The 22,800-nt window shown below is 36.4% G+C and overlaps 1 long non-coding RNA gene across 2 annotated transcripts in view; it reads right to left on the bottom strand.

The window, feature by feature from the left end:
• Positions 1–523: 523 nt before the first annotated feature.
• LOC104603335 (uncharacterized) overlaps positions 524–22,800 on the bottom strand; it is a 38,125-nt gene continuing 15,848 nt past the window's right edge. Inside the window, exons 2-4 of one of the 2 annotated variants that reach the window (XR_016082846.1) lie at positions 13,472–13,692; positions 13,130–13,377; positions 524–11,294 (exon numbers count right to left, since the gene is read on the bottom strand). This is a non-coding gene — a long non-coding RNA (uncharacterized LOC104603335). The remainder of the gene's footprint in view (positions 11,295–13,129; positions 13,378–13,471; positions 13,693–22,800) is intronic. The other variant, XR_736206.3, reaches the window with a different exon arrangement.

Raw genomic sequence — 22,800 nt, 5'->3', positions numbered from 1 at the left:
CCTAATAGACAAAAAGACACACTGAGCTTTTGGGGTCTTATCTTTAAGGACCAAGACTATTTGGTTTGTATCATGGTTTATTGGACTATTAAAAACTGTTAGGAAGGCTATTTTCAACATGGAAAACCAAGAAATTCATTTGAAGCTTCTCGATTTTTAGCCTTTTCGATCTTTCTACACGCTTGTCTTTGGGTTTTCGATCTACACAATACCAAATGGAAAAAGACCATTGGGCTTTTTGCATCTCAAAATACGTACCAAAAAGATGCACCAAACACCACCTTAATTTTCAAGTTAGTTTTATATTTTTATTATATTTCTACCATAAATAAAAATAACTCCTATTAATCATACTTATTTTTGTAGAATATAAGGCTCAGTTTGGAAGAGTACAAATACAAATTTGTAAAGTGCAAAGCCTTGTATTTTGTATGAATTTATATGTATTGTTTGGTATTATTTTATAGTCCAATGCCTTTTTTAACACACACACACACAAAAAAAAAACATGTCCTACATTTTTTAGTGAAGAATGTTAACCACTGAATATCTCTCTTGTACATTCTGATAATCAACCTCATACCAAACATTATGCAAAGTTATGCTTACACCAAACATTATTAAGAAAGAAATCAATTCAAAGTTTACGCAATGACCAGTTATATCTTAAGGAGGATTAGATAACTATACAATTTACCTTGAAGCACATTAAGTTTATGATTCCTCCATAAGGAATCATACACAATTGTAGCATCTATAGCTGAACCATTTGACCTAGCTAATACACAGATAAAATTTAGATAAATAAGATTGTTGCCATCACATTTTGCATTGTCTTCCACTTCCTTGCATGAAATTTGTCTTGCTTTTCAACAATACCTTGCATGGGATATGGGTATTGTCTTTTGCACTTATACAATTCCATAACTCCACTAAAATAGGGCTATTATTACTATATATTAATTCTCTGTATATACTTAATTAAAAGAATAGTCAAAGCATACCTTAAAACAGGACATGAAACGAGGGTCATTACTAATCTGAAGGGGTATGTGATCTCCAAATGTTATACAACAAATATGGAATACAATCTAAAAGTAACACATATGATGATATCTTGAAACGTTTAAACCGTGCAAAAATAACACTACTCTAGACATTATGCTTAATAATATGTAAAAACAATACAACTTGCTCATTTACATTTATATTGTTAGTTGGCTGAAACTCACCATATAATGTAAGCAAACCACACAAGGTGGAGAAGCATACTCTTCTCATCGTAATCTATGAAAGACACACTCCATATCATTCATAAATATGCATTTGACATAAATTCCTTTATCTACACTTATATCCTCTTTTATTCTCCAGTTTATAACCATTTTCTCTTTTTGTATATCATCATGACAATAATTGCCATGAAGAATTTGAATATAGCTACAATGGCCCCACTAAGCCTCCTATGCATAACATTATCTAATGGGGGCCTCATATTTGGTGAACGAACAACAAAAAAATAGTAGAGCAAGAATTAATAAACTATCAAATTCTAACATTACCAATTTATAAATAAGCACCTTAAAATGATGTATAGAACCTACTCTTCTATTACCTAATTAGTTTTCAATGTAAATAAAACATCAAAATGGTTTGAAAAATCAAAGTTATAAACTAATAAAATTGCAAAACTAACTAAAAAAATAGACTTTAGCAACAAAAATATCCGTTGTTATAACATTATAGTGGTAGATCCTTGACGGATTGTTTTCCATCATTGTATGTCCTGTTGGTACAAGTTATAGCAGTAAATATAAAAAGCGAGCAACGGATAAACATGTTATTGTTACAAATGCCTATATCCACCCCCATACAACAATGAATATATCCATCAGAAACATTTGCCTTTAAGATATAACAATATATATTTTCACCATTATAACTCTGTTTTAACATATAGCAACAAATATATTCGTCAATAAAAGATTATTTTACACATTAACAATGATAATATCCATCACTATAGCTCTACACTTTAACATATAATAACAAACTTATCTATCATTATAAGAAAATTTGCACAAATTAATGGCACTATAGGTCTATGTTTTAATATATAGTAGTGGATATATGTATAGTATTTGAACCATATTACAGTAGTTAAAACCATCACTCTGCTATAGGTTAAAAATAAAAATAAAAATAAAATAATAAAATAATAATAATACAAAAATAATAAAATATCTTCAACTATGCCTTTTATCACTCTTGTATTGGTTTAACTCAAAAAAAATGAAAAAAAACAAATATAAAAATTATATTATGCATCACATCTTCAAATTATACATTAAAATGAAATAAGTAGTGCCAAATCAAGATGTTTTACAAACTTCTAAGATTTATATGTTTAAAGATTAGTTGAATGAAGAGAACCTAAGAATTCTATTTTAAGGCAATTCAAAATTGAAATAATTAGATATGGCAATGGGTGATGGATTACAATATGAGTCAAGAGTATGTGCATGTCCATATGTGCATATTTTATACATGTGTGAGTCAAACATATGTAAATATGTAAATGTGTGGGCTCCACTAATATAAAAACTTGAACAATACATATATGTGGGCATCACTAGCACACAAAATAGATATATGGGCCTCATAACACAGAACCTATAGAAAACATATGTTCGGGACCCATCAACACATAAAAACTATAAAAAAGAGAGATGGGGCCATTGTTTCCAATTGACTTAACATCCATACTCATTAGCACACAAAACTAATAGAAAACATTAAGTATGATCAAATGGAATAATCTGAATCACTACCATAATTACCTAATTCATCGATTTGCGTGGTTTGAATACCTCTTAAATTTGCATTTCAAGACTCTTAAATGAACCTAGTTCATTAGTAATAGACATATAAAAAACCATTTAGCTATTACAAATAATATATAATAAAGTTTTACACTTTGCAGATAAAATCCCATAATAAAAATCCTACTTAGATCAATAAAGAGTCAGAAATTAGATCTGAGCAAACCAAAATATAATAGCCAAACGTTTTACATATTAATAGATCTGAAATTTTACTAAGGGTTAAGCCTTAACTCTTCATCCCATGTTTCATTTACTAACATATCTTAAACTCGATATATATATATATATATACATGTTCCTCATCCCTCAAAATCGAGTTAAGGCAACATTTTGGATCTTAGCTATTGAAGTTCAATCATTTTATCTCTTTTGTTTAAGGTGTTTTTTTTTTCATATTTCAATTGTGAGGTTTTGTCTTCTTTGATTTTTAATTTGTTCAATTTTCTCACACTCGTTTCAATTTATCAAGTTAAAATTATAGGGGTAGAATCTTATAGTATACTAAATCTATTTTTAGATTCAAACTTATAGGTAACTTCAAACCTAAATATTTAATTAATTGGGCATCTAATTCAAATTAGGTAACTTTAACCATAAATTCAATCAAGAATGAAGCACGGTATTGCCCATAGGCCATAGCTCTAGCTAGTTTCCAAAACCATTGTAGATAGGATCATATGATTTCTAATATTTGGTCTATAATTCATTAAAGCTTCCTTGGAATAGCATTTATTGTTGAATATTCTCTTGTTGTGTTCTTCCTATATAGCTGAAAGTATTATAGCCCTCGTGCATCACCCAATTCACTACATGGAATACATGTTGTCATCTAAGGGTAAAGCCTAGTGAAGTCAATACCATTAGGTTTCCTTAGAAATCAACACCAAAACACAAAATACAGGAAATACTTCATTATTTTATTCATTCATTCATCAATGGCTTAAGTTCTACAAAATATCTTGAAGATTTAAGGTAAGGGCAAATTTCTGAAAGTACCTCTATGGTTTAGGAAATTGACTCTCTATCCTTACTGTTTACATATTGTCTTAAAGTACCCCCCAAGTTTTCTGACAATGGTCTAAAACATCCATTGTCATTAACTTTCCGTCACACTTCGTTCACATGTGACATCACGTAACTGATATTCTTTGAAATTTTCTAAAATACCCTTTATGGTTATAGTGCCAAACTGTCAATGATAATGAAAACCCAATTCTAAGTCCGCTCCATCTCCATCTCCGTCTCGTTAGTGCACAAGAAAACCCAAAAAGGAATTTTAAGAAAAAGGTGACAGAAGGTGTCAAAAATCAAAATCAAGAGAGAGAAATGAAACTGATCTTTTTCTCTCCTTTTCATGGTTCTCATTGGTTTTGGGAACACAAATTTGGCAAGGCTTCTATCGAGTGCAAGCGAGAATAGGACGTCCTCTTCACCAGAGAAGGAAGATAGATACTACACCACGAGAGCGTCTTTTGGCTTCAACGACAACAATGCAAAGATCTTAATGGATGCAAGGGAAGACAAAGGGTTTGTCTAGCCGAAGCTTTGCCAAAGGGTCAATGAAGGACGCCATCTAGTAAGAAACCTATCGATAAGTGAATGGAAATTGAAATAGGTGTGGGCAGGGAGATACTAATCTATCGAAGCCAAAAAATAATTAAACAAAATTCACATGGTAATCAGATTTTATCTTAAGCAAGCATGCTTTAAAGGGTTTCAAAGTAGGGCCTAGTAGTGTGTATGTCCATCCATGTTGTATGTGTGGTGATTGAAGTCTAGGTTTTATTATTTTACAAGGGTTGGAAACCAATAGAGGTTTCTTTTCTAACATTGAGTTGGAGCCCATATATGATACATATCCATTGGGTCATTTCTACACTGACTTAGCAGTGTAAACTACAATAAGCTCTAGCTAGGTTGTTTTTTTACTGGAAACGATAACAAAATTAAAACACAATTATCAACCACTAAAATAAGTGCTAAGCCCAAGTAATTTGAATGACAGAACTGCCTATAACAAACTTTTCCTCACTGTCCCTTGTGTTGGCTAAGGTATCAGCCAAACCATTAGTTGATCTTCTTATCCACTTGAAGCATGCACCAACATCCCTTGTTATATTGAGAATTTCCTACATGAGTTGTCGATACATCCATGCTCCCAACTTGCCTGATTGCAACCAGTCCATTAACAATTTACAGTCTCCTTCTATCTCAACTTACTGTACCCCAATTGAGAATTTCCCACATGAGTTGTCGATACATCCATGCTCCCAACTTGCCTGATTGCAACCAGTCCATTAACAATTTAGAGTCTCCTTCTATCTCAACTTGGTGTAACCCCAATTGTTTGGCATATTTTACACCTTGAAGCAAAGACATCACCTCCGCTCTCAGTGAGTCCCCCTAGGGATACAAACGGATCGGAGCGGATTCAAATCAGGGTATATTCGAATCCGATTCGACACTGTTCACGTTGGATCTCCGATCCAAAGATCCGATTGGATCTGATAGGACTTGATTTGAATTCAAATCCTATTGATAAGTCGAATCTTCACATCTGACTTGTTTTCTTTAAAAAATAATAAATTGTTAAAACAAAAATAAAATATATTAATTTAAATAAAGTAAAAACAAAAAATACAAGTATTTTTAATTATTTTCATCCTATATATACATGTTTTTATAAATAAATAAATAATATAACGAATTAATAAAAATATATTTATAAATAAATAACATCTGTGTGTTTTATATTTATATTTATAAATATATAATATATGTCAGATTGAATCTTCTCAGATCGGATGGGGGTAATTCGAATCCGATCCAATTTCTAATCGGATCATATTATCTAATCAGAAGATCTGAACAAGGGTGATCTGAATTCGACCAAATAGGATTGGATCGAATCATGATCCGATCCATTTGCACCCCCAAGTCCCCCACCCCTATTGGCCCAAAAAACATAGCAACAATTCTCCCATCTCCATCTTTGAATACTCCCCCCTATACTTGAAGGCCTCGGGTTGCCTCTAGAGCTCCCATCAAAGTTCAACTTTATTCTTTGTTGTGTTGGTGGGAACCACAGTTCCTGCACAATAGGTTTTATGGATGTTGTAGTTGCCACCACTTCCCAATTCCTAAATATGTCCTCAACTAAGAAATCTTTAGACAAATCTAGAGTTTTCAACCAGTGGATAGTCACAATGGTTAATCTTTCAACAATTTCCTCCTTGGATTTCTCCACTCCTTTAAAGATCTTGTTGTTTCTTCCCAAATGGACCAAAGTATAGCTGCACTTATGGCTCTCCACAAAAATCTACTGCCTCTTTGGTTGCCTGAAAAAAGCTTGGGTCAAAGACCCAAAAGGAGGTGTCCACTTGCACCCAAAAGGAGGTGTCCACATTCAAGGGAGGTGTCCACTTGCAACCAAAGAGAGAAGAGAACAAAGACCTAATAATGTGCACAAAAGGAAAAAATATTAATAGGTGTATGATTGTCTCACCAGAACCCAAACAAAGGCTACGAACATGGGGTGAAAGGCAGAAATTTGGCCTTTTTCTTTATAACACATCCAGAGTATTGATTTTTTTTAAGAACCACCTCCTAGCAAAAAGCCTGAATTTTTGGAGGTACAGGGCTACACCCTACCTCCTTTGATGGAAAGTTCCTTACAAAGTTATTTGATTGAAGGACATTAAAGAAAAGGAACAAGTGAAAACACCAGACGAGGAAGGTTTTGAAATTCTACCATCCACACAAGGCTGATCCAAAAAGCTCAACCCTAAAAGGGTAACTAATTCATCCACCATTGCTATTTCTAACTCCTTTAGTCCTCTCCTCGATCCCAAGTCCCAGGAATTATCAATAAAAACTGAAGAGATCACTTTTCTTTTATATTCTAACAGTGAAAAAAATAGAAGGGAACCTATGACTAAGAGGAATCTCTCCAACCCAAACATCTTCCCAAAACAACACTTTGTTTCTTGCACAAGCATCAAGTTTAAAGCAAGGAATGATGGAGGTAAAATACCATGAATAGCATTTCTGGGAGAAAATCGAGAAGCCTTAGAGTCAACTACCGTATCCCAACCATTGTTTGCCAATCCATGGCTGCCAATCACTCTATGCCATAGTTTATCATGTTCCAACGGTCACCTCCATAACCATTTCCCTGATAGTGGTAGTCCCAAGTATTGTAATGGCCATTCCCCCACCTCACACCCCAAGATTCTCGCTAGAATATCCACTTCTTCACTCCCTAAATTTACCCCTACCACACAACTCTAAAGTTGGAGAGCCTCTCAAAATTATGCACTATCCTTTTTAAATTCACAAGCTCTTCTGCTTTCCCATCACAAAACAAAATAATATCATCTGCAAACTATAGATGTGTAACCACCACTTCCTCCCTTCCAACTCTCCAGCCTCTAATCATGTTATTAGAATCTAGCCAGGTTGCTTTAGCTCAAAATGAAGTATTAACAGTACCTCCATTGACCCAACTAAAGAACACGTTCAGCTATGTCATTGATGGGCATATGAATTCAAACATTTAAATAGAGAACTAGAGCTAGTGATTAGAAAGGGGTAATGTCAAAGTTCAATTTGGTTACACATTTAACATATTAGATCCATTTCAAATATGGTCAAAGAAAGATATCCTTAATAAGGTTCAATAAAAGTGTCTTCCAAAACAGAACACCCAAAGAATGGATGCTATCGTGTTACTAAATCTTTATCTACTATGCATATTAGCAAATATATTCAACTATGCCCTGTCAAAATGGATCAGATTATTTATATCCAATTATAAATGGGTCTGGGGCTGTCAATGGACCGGATATTGGTCCAACCAAACCTAGTCCAGTATGAGTCTATTACAAATGGCCAGGTCTAGTCCAATCTGATGAATACTTTGAACCATTCTGGATTGGTCCAATTCAATGTCTGGACCGTCCAATCTGCTCAAATTGGTTTTAATTTAGAACGGGTCCAATCTAAACCTGGTCTATTGACACCTACTCTTATATTATGTTAATGGACCGGATATTGGTTCAATCAAACCCAATCCAATATAAATTCATTACGGAAGGACCAGGTCGGCAGGTCAAATCCAATCTAATAAATACTTAATTTGGATAAGTCTGGATGGTCCAATTCAATATGTCATATTGTTCCATCCAACCCATTCAAATTGATTTTGATTTGGACGGCATCCAAACCAAACCCGATCTGTTGACACCCCTAAATGGGTCTACCATTTAGAGCTGGAATCCAGCTTATTAAGATCAGATCCAGATCAATGGCCCTTAACATCATTTGATGGCATTAATTGGCATCTATATCTCCTAATTTGAACCAGTAAGATGATGAGAATTGATCATGCCTGTGTGCAAAGTGCAACTTAATGCAAATAAACTGGATCACACTTGACAATTTCCTATTTTTCTGCAAGTGCATTTCATAACTTCGCATGGATTGACATTGAAGCCCTGAACATTCATTTAATTATATATCACTAAAAGCATTCAACAAGTTACTAAGCCTGTGAGTCGACTCTATAGAGATGTGAAAACAATAATCTCTCCCTCTTTAACTCCTATAGAAGGGCAGCCAAATACACTGATTTAAGCTTAGATTCACATATATGTACAAAGCATAAAGAATAATGAGAAACCCACAGAATGTCAATGCAAGAAGAAAAAATCAGTCTTAAGGAGAGAGTTCCAAATAGTTATTTATTTAATATTACTGAGAAAAATTACAACCCTTCAAAGAGTAGACTAAGTATTTGCTAATATTGAATACAAGAATTTGATATTATGTCCATTCACTATTCACAAGGAAAATGTATATGTGAAGGGAGTTTGACCTTTCGGTAGTGGCTTCATGTTGGACTGGTTGATGCATCCTAAAAATTGACAATTGGTTAATCCCAATTATTCACTAGGGTTATGACCCACTTAGTGGTTTTGGTTCCTTTGATAGGAAAAAATCTTTCAAATCAAGGAATCCACATTAAGTGTGAAACAATAAGAAAAACGAGTCACATTTGTGGGCTACTTTACATCTTGTGAGTAAAGTTTGCAGTTCTGGATGAAGAGATGCCAAATCCAACTTCAGAACATAGAATATGGGAGATGTGGAAAAGAATAAAACATGAAAAAGTTATAGCTAACAAATATGGGAGCCAGGTGCACAATTATGGGTCAAATCCAACTTCAGAACATAGAATACTCAATCAATAACATGATTAATTTCGAGCTAAACATTTATTTTGAGGTAGGTAATAGGAGGGGGTGAGATTCTGGAAAGATAAGATGGTGTGGTCACCAGTCCCCTAGTATCTATCCATTGGCTCATTTCTACACTCCTAAGTTCACTTAGCAGTGTAAACTACACTAAGCTCTAACTAGGTTGCTTTAGCTCAAAAGTGAGGTGTTAACAGTACCTCCAGTGACCCAACTAAAGAACACATTCAACTAGGTCATTAATGAGCATATGAATTTGAACATTTAATTTTTTTATCAGTAACAGAAAATTTATTAATAGATTCAAAAGCAATAATTACAGCCTCCAAGGGGAGGGGTATGCTCTCTTAACCCTCCCCAAGGACAACAGAAACAAAAACATAGACAATTACAAGCAAGCCAACAAGGATTGAGCCCTTCCCACCCCCTGATTAGCTAAGGCATCTGCAAAGGAGTTAGCGCTCCTTTTGACCCACTGAAGTCTTACTACCATATCATAGCCATTTGAACTTTTTTTAATTTGCATATTCCCATAAACCATTCTCTTATTTTTCCAGCCAGCCAATAATTATCTTGGAGTCACCTTCAATGATTAGGTTGTGAAATGCAAACATTTAAATAGAGAACTAAATCTAAATCATGGACACTCCAAAAGAAAACGCTAAGAGACTAGAAAACAAGCATTTAAATATGGAGATAAAGCCTTACAAACAAGTAAACCCCTTATTCAACTATCCAACAGATTCCAGTTAGAATTAGAGATAAAGCCTGACGGGTCAATAAATTGGTTCATAGGCTTGCTACTTTTACTGCATCCAACCAGTTTAAAGAGTATCAGTCAAGGGTTGGCAAGACGAACTGAGGTGGAACCAGAGTTCTTTAAATATGGAGAGCATTTGGCTTATTTCCAAATTTTCTGAAGGGAAAAAGAATATTCTTACAAGGAATGCAGCCTTGAAATAAAGCTATATCAAAAGATGAGCTTCTTCCCCATAGATAAGGCAAACAGATAAGAAGACACACAAATAACTGTTGGGGAAAATGGTGTAGAATCCTAATCAGAGCTCTATTTTGGAAAATACTTATACACCAGTATGCTCTTTTTTTTTTTGGTAACTTACAGGAATACCCATACAACCTAACAATCCTATATAATTAACTTGCCAAACAATAACAAGGATACCAAATCCCTTCTCTTTGTTTTTCCATAAAAACATTCCAGTACATGACTCTTGTGCTCTGTGCCTCTATCTAATAAAAGCACCATGTCAAGCCCTTTCCAAGAAATTCTGGAAACCCAGAAGAAATGTAACCTCACGTCTGGTCTTTTCATACAGTAGGAGTGGAAATTTTTCAGTCTATAAAACAAGGGGGTTGAAAAGGTTTTGAGCTGTAAAATTTCGGTAACAACTTTGGCCCTTTTGTGGCCAAACTTGTTTTTTCTTCCCATTTATATGGGAAAAAATGCACCCTTGTGAAAATTAAGAGGTTTAATCTATCTCATAATATTGTTAAGAAAAATAACATCCAAAATCAAACAATCTGTCTAAACAAGGAAAATAAGAAAACTGTTAAGAATAAAAGCACATCTTTACCTAATAATGGTCCCAGATGAAGAATAAGATTGGTTAGAGGATTTTTATCATCGTATGTTTTCCATGTTTAATTTCCCTACATAACAATCTTCAAACTCCCAACCCTTAAAACAATGAACAAGATCTACCAAACCCTACAACAAATCATTCATTCAAAAATGCATTTCTCAATTTACACCACAAGTTAGGCATAACAGATTACAGAAGGGTTCTAAGATTTCCTTATAACTGTATAGAAAAGCAAAACCCAACCGGAGTTTATCTAAAATTTACAACCATTAAGGAACATCTAGGAACAAACTAGTGCAGCTAAACTGAAAGCCAAATAAACTAGCCAAGGGAGATTTAGCTAAATTTGGAGTGAGTTCACTCCTTTCCTCTTAAAATCCAAAATAAATTGAGAAGATCATGTAGAACCCCAAAACCTAAATCCACAATGAAACTTAAATAAGAATATGGCCCATACCTGTTGAGAAAATAGACAGACTCAGAGCTGGGCATAGCAGAGGAAAAATGTAGGGTTTTGCTCATTTGAAATGGGGCAAAGAAGTTCGAATTCCCTGCAAAACATACTGAAATATTTAGACAGAAAGTGAAAATCAATTCTGGAGAAAAAAAAACACTCTCGAATCGACTCTGATCTGGGTTCACTCATTTGAAATGGTAAAACATGGAAAGTGAAAAGTAGAAGTGTTACTTATTAACTTGCTTGCTCGATTGGAAGGGTGAAAAACAAAACAAAAAAAAAAACTCTCAAATTGACTCTCAGTTCATCCGGTTGCCTGGAATACATGATAAGTTAGTAAGAAGAAGAAGGAGAAGAACGGAGATGGGTCCATACCTGAATGAAAAACAGAGATAGCTCAAGGGAAAATGAAGGAGAGAAGAAGAAGACTTCTTCACGTGCTAAAGAGAGAAGGGAAAATGAATGGTGTTTTGAGCACATGAGAGAAGACTGGTTTTGTTTTTTCTTTTTATTCAATCTTTACCATTCATTTTTTATTTAATCCCTTCTCTCAAAGTAGAATCTTTATAAAATTTGTCTATAGTAGCAAATACATGGCCACCACAATAAACACACATGGCTTCTAGTAGTGATTTGGAACAAATGCCACTCAAAACAGATCATACAGTGACATTTTCTCTTGTACCGGTAAGAAACCTGGCGCTGCATGCCAATGTTGTTGTAGTGACAAAAAGTTAATTTGAACATTCTTATCCCTTTTCTGGTCTGAACAATTTCAAACATTATAAAAAGTTCAAAACTAGCATTAAATGTGATCAATTACTTATGAAAATAAAAGCCTAATATAAATTTACAAGGAGAACCAATTACCATACTAATCAATAAGGGAAGGAAGGTTCAAGTATATTCAGCCAATAATAAGGATGCACAACATCTATAATTACCTTTATCTCATTCATATTCATATTCATTAATTTATGGCAGAATCTAACACCATAGACTAAACCATTCCAACCCATTGAATAGTGAACCCACTAGTCCACAATTACCATCCCAATCATGTTTATTGGATCATCAACAAACTGACTTAGCCTGGTCATGCCAAACATGAGCCATGAGCCATGAGCCATGAGCCAAGCCTTTCTATCCTGTGATGAAACAGCTAGTAACTAGTACTTTGAGATGGGAGCCACACTATAAATCCTAGTGTAAGATGAAGCTGCTTCAAATTGTAGTAACTCGATCAAGTTTGGATAAAGTATGCGCTTCTAGAATATTATATAGGGTTCTATCTTTTGGTGTTGCAGTTTTTTCTCATTAAATTTCCCCTCAGTGACCATTTATTGCATGTCTTGGGATCCTAACAACTATTTCAAACATTTCACTTCAACTCAGGAAAAGCTAATTGCAACAAGGCAGATAAGAACCAAAAACATCCAAAAGAATGAAGAAAATAGTTGAATGAAACATCCAAAATAGTTAAACGAAGAAAATTCTGAAATGCATCTTCATCTAAGCAAATCAAAACTAGTATTGAATTTATTTTAGTTTTCCATTTATTTAAATTAGAATGAAATCCAAGTATGTAGAAATTTGGCATAGTAGCAGAGATAACTACTTTAAAAGAATGAGCAATATCAATTCCATACACACTGAATGGCATAGGAAACAAAAATACAAAACCAATTTAGGAAAATCAGTAGAATCTACATGCTCCATTCACTTGGATGCCAATGTCTGCAAACACTCTAGCTGATTTATTTTAGTTTTTCATTTACTTAAATTAGAATGAAAACCAAGTATGTAGAAATTTGGCATAGTTACAGTAATAACTACTTCAAAAGAATGAGCAATATCAATTCCATACACACTAAATGGAATAGGAAACGAAATTACACAGCCAATTTAGGAAAATCAGTAGAAACTTACATGCTTCATTCACTTGGATTCCAATGTCTGCAAATACTCTAGCTGATTTACTTGCAAGAGAAAGTGCAAACAGACAGTATTTGTAATGAGGATCATATCCCTTTTGTACATTGCCCCATGAACCACAAGATTCGGACCAGCATTCTGAACACTCCCAACATCAACTGGGTCTTCCCTAAACAATTTTGGAGACCTTGTCTAGCTGGAAAATAGGCAGGCTGAACCATAAAGGCAAAGTGATCTGGCAGCTGATTCCCAGTGCTATATTTTAGACAGTGTGGATAGAAACAGAAGAATTTTTTATAACTCCTACTCTCAAACAGATGAAGTTGTAATGAATACCTAGCTAAGATTATTTCACAGGGCTCAATTCGCAGCAGCTTTCAGAATTCAGAATTCCCCCCATGCACACTTAGACCCCAGGAATTGTTTTCAATTCTTTTGGTTCCTTTTTGTAAGTAATTCTGAGAAGATTATCAGCTGTACGGATCCTCACTGTATAGGAGTGGTCCCTCCACCCTATACTGTGCTTATTGGCATCTACTACATATATAATTTACCTTCTGTCAATAAATAAATAAAATTGTAAAGTTACTGATAAAAATGATCTTTTCATAGTTATCAGTTCAAACTGAGAACCTAATTCTTAGATTTGTTTCCAAAAACAAATACAGATATCATTGTATTTTGCAATTTGAGAACAATAAAAATAAAATATGAAAGAAAACAACAAACACTGATATTAATCTAAAAAAATATATTGAATAAGTATAGCAACAGTACTCTTAGATGAAGAAAGGGAATGAAGTATCAGAGCTGCAACAAAATAAAGAGCCTCGGTTCAACAACAGTTGTAGCCTTGTCACAATGAGAACAGAAAAAAAGCAAAAAAAAAAGACAAAAAAAAACAAAAAAGATTACATCATATGAAATAAGTTATTGAATTCAAAATTGAAAGGCAATTTCATTATTCCACGATTACAATCTCAAACCTTTAGAAAAGAAAAACAATCTATGCCAAGATCCTCTTGAAATACCAAAACTAGCAAGATCACAAAAATGCTTTTCCATTTGTTATCTACACCTTCATTTAACCTTGCAAATTTTTTCAATCATTTCTGGTTTTTTGAGGGGAAATAGAGAAGGAATGTTGACGGGAAAAAATAGAAGTGATCAGTCAGCTGGTGGCAAGGTGAAGACAGGCTTTTGCTAATCTGCCATGGAGAAGAGAACTTTTGATTTGATGGAGAAGCTATTCTGCTTGGATTTGTTATATTTGATCCAACAGGTCCCACTGTTGATATTATCATCATCATCATCATCTAAGCCTTATCCCAACTACATGGGGTCGGCTACATGAATCCTATTTTGCCATTTTGTTCTGTTTAATGCCATATCCCTTGTAAAATTATGGGCACTTAAATCATTTCTTACTACTCCGACCTATGTCCTTTTTGGTCTGCCCCTAGACCTTCTAGCCGCTTCAAATTGTAAAAAGATCACTTCACATGAGTATAGGTGGTCTTCAATGCATGTGATTAAACCATCTTAACCCATACCAGAAATCTATCCAAAATAAATATCACACTCCCGAAAAGAAAATACCCTATCCTACTTCCTAAATCCCTCCCTCCCTCTCTAACACAGAAAAAAAGAAAAAAAAAAAGAAAAAAAGAAAAAGCCTCCAACAACCTGAGCCAAAAAACTGTAATGTCACTACAGAAAACCCCCATGCATATATCCACACACCCCTATATTACCCAGATACAGCAAGGACATAACTGGATATAGTATTAGATATGAAATTTACACTAAAAACTTTAAGTATTCAACATGATACGGCCCCTTGTACAGGTAACTGGTATCATAGCTAACCACCCTACAACCAAGCCCCTACAATCTCAAGCACTAACCCCTCCTTTGAACCACTTAACAGTTATAAAAACTAATGACCACAAGATCCACCTATACTCCTCCCCCCTCATTCCCTAAACAATATTCCAGTAGAACCTTATTTCTCTTTCAAACCAACATGTGCTAGTGATGATCTTTCTTTTTCCTTTTTTCTTTTTTTTTTTTTTTGAGAAAAGTTTAACCAGATTTCATTAAAAAAGGAGGAAGCACATGAGGTGATGTACAAAGCAGGGATTATGCAGATCTTCCAAACAGGCACCCAATTTAGCTAAGCCATCTGCAATAGGATTATGCTCCCTTGGGATCCAAAATAGGTTTTCATTTAAGCTGTTCAGCGAGTCCCTTGCTTCTGCCAAATAATGGCTTAACCTCCAAGGTCCCCCTTCCTTATCCCTTATCTATTTCATGGTATTTGCTGAATCCCCTGCAATGGAGAGGTTATGAATACCCAAGCTTTTAGCAATTCTGATTCCAGTGAGAGCAGCCAACACTTCAGCCTTGGTTGAGCCAGTGAATCCGATTGGGCCACTGAAAACCCAGCAAATATTACCTCTTCCATGCCTTAATATACCCCCAATTCCAGCTGGGCCTGGATTGCCTGCTGCACTCCCATCAAATTGTAAAAGTGTCCCTCCTTCAAAGAAGACTGCTAGGTGTCTTAAGGAAGTCTGAGTAGGATGAGGGAGGAAAAGAATAGTTTGTAAGTTTCTGTTAAGGTCATTAATTGAGAGACCTTGGAATTCTGCATTAGCAGCCCAAAAGTTACAGAGATGAGTAATATCTGAAATTAACTCTTCTAGAGTTCTGATTTTTGGTTTTCAAATAATCTCTTGTTTCTTTCCTCCCAAACATCCCACATTACGGCATGCATCACCATTTGCCAGTAGGCTTTGCCTCTTTTGCTCAGGCCACAGCCCTGCCACTGATGGATAAAGTCTTGAATATGCTCTGGGTTAACCCATTGGTAACCTGTCAGGTTTAAGAAATGCAACCAGACCTTGTGAGTGACTTTACAATGGATAAGAAGGTGATCATCTGTTTCTCCATCTTGTAGGCACAGACAGTAGGCGTGAGGGGAAATATAATGTCTTCCCAAACTTTTCTTCTGAAGGAGATCACAGGTATTTATTCTCTGTAAACAAGCCTCCCATACCAAAAAAAAAAACTCAAGGGATGTGATTACACCAGATTTTCTTAAAGGGGAAGAAAGAGCTGTGTTCAGCTGTTGAAAGAGCCTTAAACAGAGACTTAAAGGAGAACTCACCATTTTAGGTGGATGGTCCACACTCGGATGTCAGGGGAAAGAGGGGAGATGTAGACTTCTTTGATGGTTTGGATGAGGACCACAAGGTCTGAAATTTCTTGGTCTCTTAAGGGTCCTATCTTTCTTTCCTAACTCCATAAACATCTCTCTAGCAAATTCTTAACCATCTAAGAAGAACAAATCCAACTTCCACTTCTTTATCCACCATCTTGACTAAATCCTTCTTTTTATCAGCAAAAATTAATATATTACATTAATTGTAAGTGAGTAAGTACAAAATGACTTCACAATACATAATCTGATTTTACAAAGAAGCCCAGTACAAATGTTGTCTTACATCCCCTTGTTTTGCTAGGGTGTCATCTAGCCCATTTGCACTCCTAACCCATTTGAATTCAGCATTTAGGCCATTTCTTATCTTTTCCACTTCCCTGAAAACATGTTTGAGGGTCCATGAGATATGTCTATTGCATCTTGCCCACGAGATAATGACTTTTGAGTCCCCTTCCACCTCCACTTGTCTGAAGCCCAATTGTTTTGCAAGCCTGATCCCCCGTAGTAGTGCCAAAAGTTCAGCCTTCACCGAATTTGCAGTGCTAATTGGCCCTGAATATAATGCCACTATCCTACTCTCCGAGTTTCTAATTGCACCTCCTATTCCTGTCATAGTTTTCAAGGTGTCTAGGCGATTCTGGGCGACACTGAGGCTCCTAGTCGCCTAGGCAATAAAAATTTTATAATATAAAAATCTGACTTTTGGCTAGTTTCCTAGTTTTATATACCATTCAGCATGTATCTTAATTGAAAAAATAGCAATTCTCTTTATTTAAGAACATTAAATTTCCTCTAAAAATGTGGCAAATCATCATATCTAAAAAGATAAAAATCTTTTACATATATTAATTTCATTATTTTCAAAAATAATACTACTATAATAAGTATTTAATAGAGCAAATTTATTAATTAGCAGCTAAAGAAGGTTATTAACTTTATATGATAAATATTCAAGATGGAAAGTAAAATAGAAAAAAAACAAGGATGGGGTTTCTGTTTTATTTAATTAGAGAGAGAATAAAAAAAAAGAATTTTATTATTTGATTCTTTCTTTTCTTTCTTTCTTTCTTTCTTTCTTTTTCTCTTCTCAAAACCCTTTGATCTTTTAAATTTCAGTAGTAAAACATTAAAACAAAGTACAATCGATATATATAGCATATAATAAAATGCATTAACACATACATTAATAAGATACAGCAATATAAATGATATTATAAAAGGCACCCGCCTTGTCATTTTTGTCGCCTAGAAGGGCACATAGTTGCTAAAAGTCAAGGCGTTTGGGCGAGGCACCGAGCCAAGGGCACCTAGTCGCCTAGGCAATGCCTTGACAACTATGATTCCTGTCGACCCCGGGATGCCCAATGAGTTCCTATCAAGGTTCAAGTTTACTTAAGCACCTACTGGGGGTTTCCACTCCATTCCTATCTCTTTTTTTCCTTAGTGGAGTGTGCTATTTCCCTCCAAATATTCCTTATAATGTCAGACACTGAGAAGTTGTGGAAACTGTCCATGGTTTTTTACCCAAAAGGCTACTTTCACTTTAATACTATCTAGCACCTCATCCGGAGACTACTTCTTTGTAGAAAAAATTCTGTTATTCCTCTCCTCCCATACCATCCAAACAACTGCTGCCTTAGTAGATCTCCACAATGCCCTTCCTCTCTTCTTTGGTTGCCTCAAGAAAGTTGGGTTGAAAATATCCACCACCTCTTAAGTTGGGGGGGGGTCCCACCTGTAGCCAAAAAGAGAACAGAAAAACTCCCAATTATGATGTACAAAGGAGCAGGAAATTAATAAATGAGATAGGGTCTATCCACTATCCCTACATAAAAAGCGCATATGAGGAGAGAGGCAAGAAGAGGGCCTTCTTTTCTACAGTAAATCGCAGGTATTTACCTTTCCAAGGAAATTTTCCCAATAGAAGGCTGGAATTTTAGGTAGAATAGGCTTACTCCAAATTTCGTTGACTGGAAAGTCCACCCCTTGAGAGCTAGGTAATGTAAGAAACTTAAAAAAAGCAAAGCAAGTAAATAAACAATCTGGTGAATGCGCCTAAGTTATAGAATCTTCCAAATTGGGATCTATAACGGTTGACTCCAAAATGTCAAGCAGGTCAGTCAAAGAGTTACGCTCACATTCCCTTAGACCTCTTCTGAAACCAAGGTTCCAATTAAGACCTGAAAAGGAGGGTGTACCCAAACTAGAGATGGTTTCATTCTAAAGGCTAGAGAGGGCAAAGAATTTAGGAAACTAATCTTTTAAAGGTATTTCCCCTACCCAAATGTCTTTCCAACAATGAACTTTGTCATCTTCCCCCACATCAAGACGGATAGAGCTGAGAAAAAGAGGATATACCTCATGAATCATTTTCAAGGGAAAAGCTGAAGTTGTGTTAAGGACAATCTTGGCATTCCAACCATTACCCTCCATGCCATGAATGCTTGCAATTACCTTTTTCCACAAACTGTTTCTTTCAAAAGGAATCTCAACAACCATTTTCCTAGTAACGCAGTATTCCTGAGACTAATGTTTCCTAGTCCTAGGCCCCCTTTCTTTTTTAGTTTACAAACATGTTCCCATTTTACCAAGAGGTCCTTTTTCCCTCTCCCAGCTCCCAAAGGAAGTATCTCATATATTTCTGGCTTTCTGCTTAGGATTCAGAATGTGGATGAAAGCTAAATTACTATAGCCGAAGTAGCAGAAAAGAGAAGAAGAAGAAGAAGAGATGCTGGAATGTCGAACTACACTGCTCAGTCGACAATACTATTATTTATATTATGGTGTAGTACAATGATACAGGAAGTTACTAGAATGCCCCTGATTAGTGATGGGACACCCAGACAACTTAAAACATTAAACAGGATTAGGCCCATTAACAAAGGCCCAGTACAGGACAACTTAAACTTAAGTATAGGCTAATAAGAACTCTTATCAGCCGAATACTCATACATACAAAGACTTCAATCCAACACTCCCCCTCAAGCTAAGCATGGATATCAATCATGTTTAGCTTGCCAAGCATGTCCCTAAACTTTGCTGCTGCCAGCCCTTTAGTCAGTACATCTGCAATTTGCATCTCAGATGGAGGTTAAGGCACACAGAGTTCACCCGAGACAATTCTTTCTCTAACAAAGTGCCGATCAATCTCAATATGTTTTGTCCTGTCATGCTGCACGGGATTGTTGGCAATGTTGATAGCAGCTTTATTGTCCCAATACAGCCTGAGAGGACCTTCAGCCTTAATGCCAAGTTCATTAAGAAGAGTTCTGAGCCATAAGAGTTTAGTAACCCCGTGGGCCATAGCTCGATACTCTGCTTCTGCACTTGATCTAGCCACTACATTCTGCTTCTTACTGCGCCATGTGACCAGGTTTCCTCCCACAAATGTACAGTAACCCAAGGTTGACTTCCTGTCTCCAACAGACCCAGCCCAATCTGCATCAGCGTAGGCTTCAATTTCAATTCTATTGTTTTTCCTGAAGAGAATTCCCTTCCCTGGGCAAGTCTTCAAGTACTTGAGAATCCTTTCAACTGCTTTCATATGAGGAATCTTTGGAGAGTGCATAAATTGACTGACAACATGCACAGCATAAGCAATATTTGGCCGAGTGAGGGATAAGTATATCAGCTTCCCTACCAATTTTTGGTATCTCTCTTTATCACAGTAGTCCTCCCCTACTGATTCCTGCAGGCCATGGTTCTGTTCCATTGGAGTATCTGTTGGCCTGCACCCCATCATGCCTGTTTCCTCTAGGAGGTCAAGAACATACTTCCGCTGACATATGTGGATTCCCTCTCTTGACCTGGCAACTTCAATCCCAAGAAAATATCTCAAATGACCCAAGTCTTTGATCTCAAATTCAGAAGCTAGAAACTCCTTCAGTCTTTTTATCTCTACCAAGTCATTCCCGGTAATTACCATATCATCCACATAAAAAATGAGTGCAATAAGTTTGCTATCCTGTCTCCTTATGAACAAGGTATGGTCTGCACCACTCTGAGTGTACCCCACTTTCTTCATGGCCCCACAGAGCCTCTCAAACCATGCACGGGGAGATTGCTTCGTGAAGGTTCCATATAATGCTTTCCTCAGTTTGCACACCATTTAAGAAGGCATTCTTCACATCCAGCTGATGAAGTTCCCATGAAAAATTTGCTGCTAGTGACAATAGAACCCGAATTGTGTTGAGCTTTGCTATCGGGGCAAAGGTTTCTTTGTAGTCAATCCCTTCTTTCTGAGTAAACCCCTTTGCCACAAGTCTGGCCTTGTACCTTTCAATGGACCCGTCCTCCCTGTGCTTTATAGTAAACACCCACTTGCACCCAACAGTGGTCTTCCCCTCTAGCAGATCCACTAATTCCCAAATTCTTGCTTTCATTAGGGCTTTCATCTCTTCATTCATAGCTTCTTTCCACCTTGGATCAGACACAGCCTCTGAGTACCTAGAAGGAACACGCACAGAGGAAAGAGCAAACACAAAGGAGTGATAGGCAGGAGATAAATGTGAGTAAGAAACAAAATCAGCAATGGGGTGTCGGGTGGTGCAAGAGCGGATAGGCTTACGGAGAGCAATAGGAAGATCCAAATCAGAAGTATGAGAGTTGAAATTACCTTGGATTGTAGAGACAGATTGATCCGAGTCCAACTGGTTGTTGTCATGAGGTTGAGGACCCCGTTGTATGTAAGTATCTCTTTTTGTTGCCTACTGGAGCTTTCAAGAACATCTGCAGCATCAGGAGAGGTAACCGGCACAGTGGGAGCCTCACTGGGTTGACCCGGAATGTCACAACAAGAAGTAGGAGGAGAGGATGGAAGACCCGAGGCAGATAGGGGAACAAAAAAAGGAGGGAGAATGAGAATCCTCTTCCATCCCACTAGTCTCCCCCTGAAGAGGATTCTGAGAAGACTGAAAATAGGGTTGAGACTCAAAGAACACCACATCTCTGGTGACATACTTTCTCTTGGAGACAGGGTCATAACACTTGTAACCCTTTTGTGTAGGAGAGTACCCCAAGAATATTCCCTTTGTAGCCTTAGGATCCAGCTTAGTCTTCTTTGGATCCTTCACATGTATGAAACATATACAGCCAAAGACCCGAGGAGGAAGGGGAAAGTCTGGAAGAGTGGGGCACAAAACAGAGAAAGGGGTTTTCATACCCAACACCTTAGATGGCATCCGGTTTATCAGATATGATGCAGAAAGTACAGCTTGAGACCAGTATTGCTTGGGGACTTTGTGTTGGAATAGTAAGGCTCGAGCTGTCTCCAATAGATGTCTATTCTTGCGCTCAGCAACCCCATTCTGCTGAGGAGTATAAGCACAGGATGACTGATGTAGTATGCCAGCATCTTTCAGGAATAAGTTCAAGAATTTTTCAAAGTATTCAGCAGCATTGTCTAACCTGAATTGCTTAATCTTCTTATTAAACTGTGTTTCAATCATCTTGCAAAATGCCATGGTTATCCGTGGTACTTCATCCCGTCCTTTTAACAGGTAGATCCATGTACAACGAGAGTAGTGGTCAATAAAACTGATAAAGTACCGGAAGCCATCAAAGGAAATAATGGGTGAAGGGCCCCAAACATCAGAATGAACCAAATCAAAATGAGCACAAATTTCATTGCTGGAAATTGGATAGTTCTACATTGTTTTGACATTTGACATACTTCACAGGTTAGACTCTAACTTGGAATGCCCTTAAACAATTCGGGAAACAACATTTCTAATGAGGAGAAAGACACATGACCTAGCCTAGCATGCCAAAGATGTAACTTAGCTATTGACTCCACACTTTCCGGATTACTAGCAGCAGATGCTTGTAAGACTGAGCCGATGTCTGCATCAAGGTAGTAGAGGCCTCCATACTCATGACTGCACCCAATCGTTCTCCTTGTCAATCTGTCCTGAAAGACACAATGAGTAGGAAAAAAGGTTATACTACAGTTCAATTTTTGGTAAGTTTTGAAACAGACAAGAGATTTGACTTAAGACTGGGAACATGTAAAACTGATTTAAGAGAGAGGTCCTTGCTTAGGTCAACAATTCCCTTTCCAGAAATAGTGGAGAAAGACCAGTCAGCAACTCTCATCTTATCCTGACCAGACAACAAATGATATAAAGAGAATAAGGAAGACATATGTGTCATATGGTCAGTAGCACCGGAATCAATAACCCAAGAAGTAGAGTCAACAGAGCCAGTGGCACTGAAGGCAGAGGCTGTACCTGATCTAGCAAGAGATGTAGAAGCAAAAGAATTATTTCTTAGACGGGCTAATGCCCTACTAAGGATCTCAACCTCGCTAGCAGTGAAGCCCAATGTACCAGTTCCAGAGGAATCAACAACCTGTCCCATAGGAGAAGAAGACACTGTTGGTGTATTTTGTGAGTTGTCATCATTGTTGCTGGCGACAAAATTCCCACTTGCCGTAGGCCTG

Source organism: Nelumbo nucifera, chromosome 2, assembly GCF_055504915.1.
Source record: "Nelumbo nucifera cultivar China Antique chromosome 2, China Antique-T2T, whole genome shotgun sequence".
In the NCBI taxonomy this organism is placed as follows: domain Eukaryota; kingdom Viridiplantae; phylum Streptophyta; class Magnoliopsida; order Proteales; family Nelumbonaceae; genus Nelumbo; species Nelumbo nucifera.
Note: the sequence above shows the minus strand (reverse complement) of the source record. Positions and strands in the feature narration are given on the sequence as shown.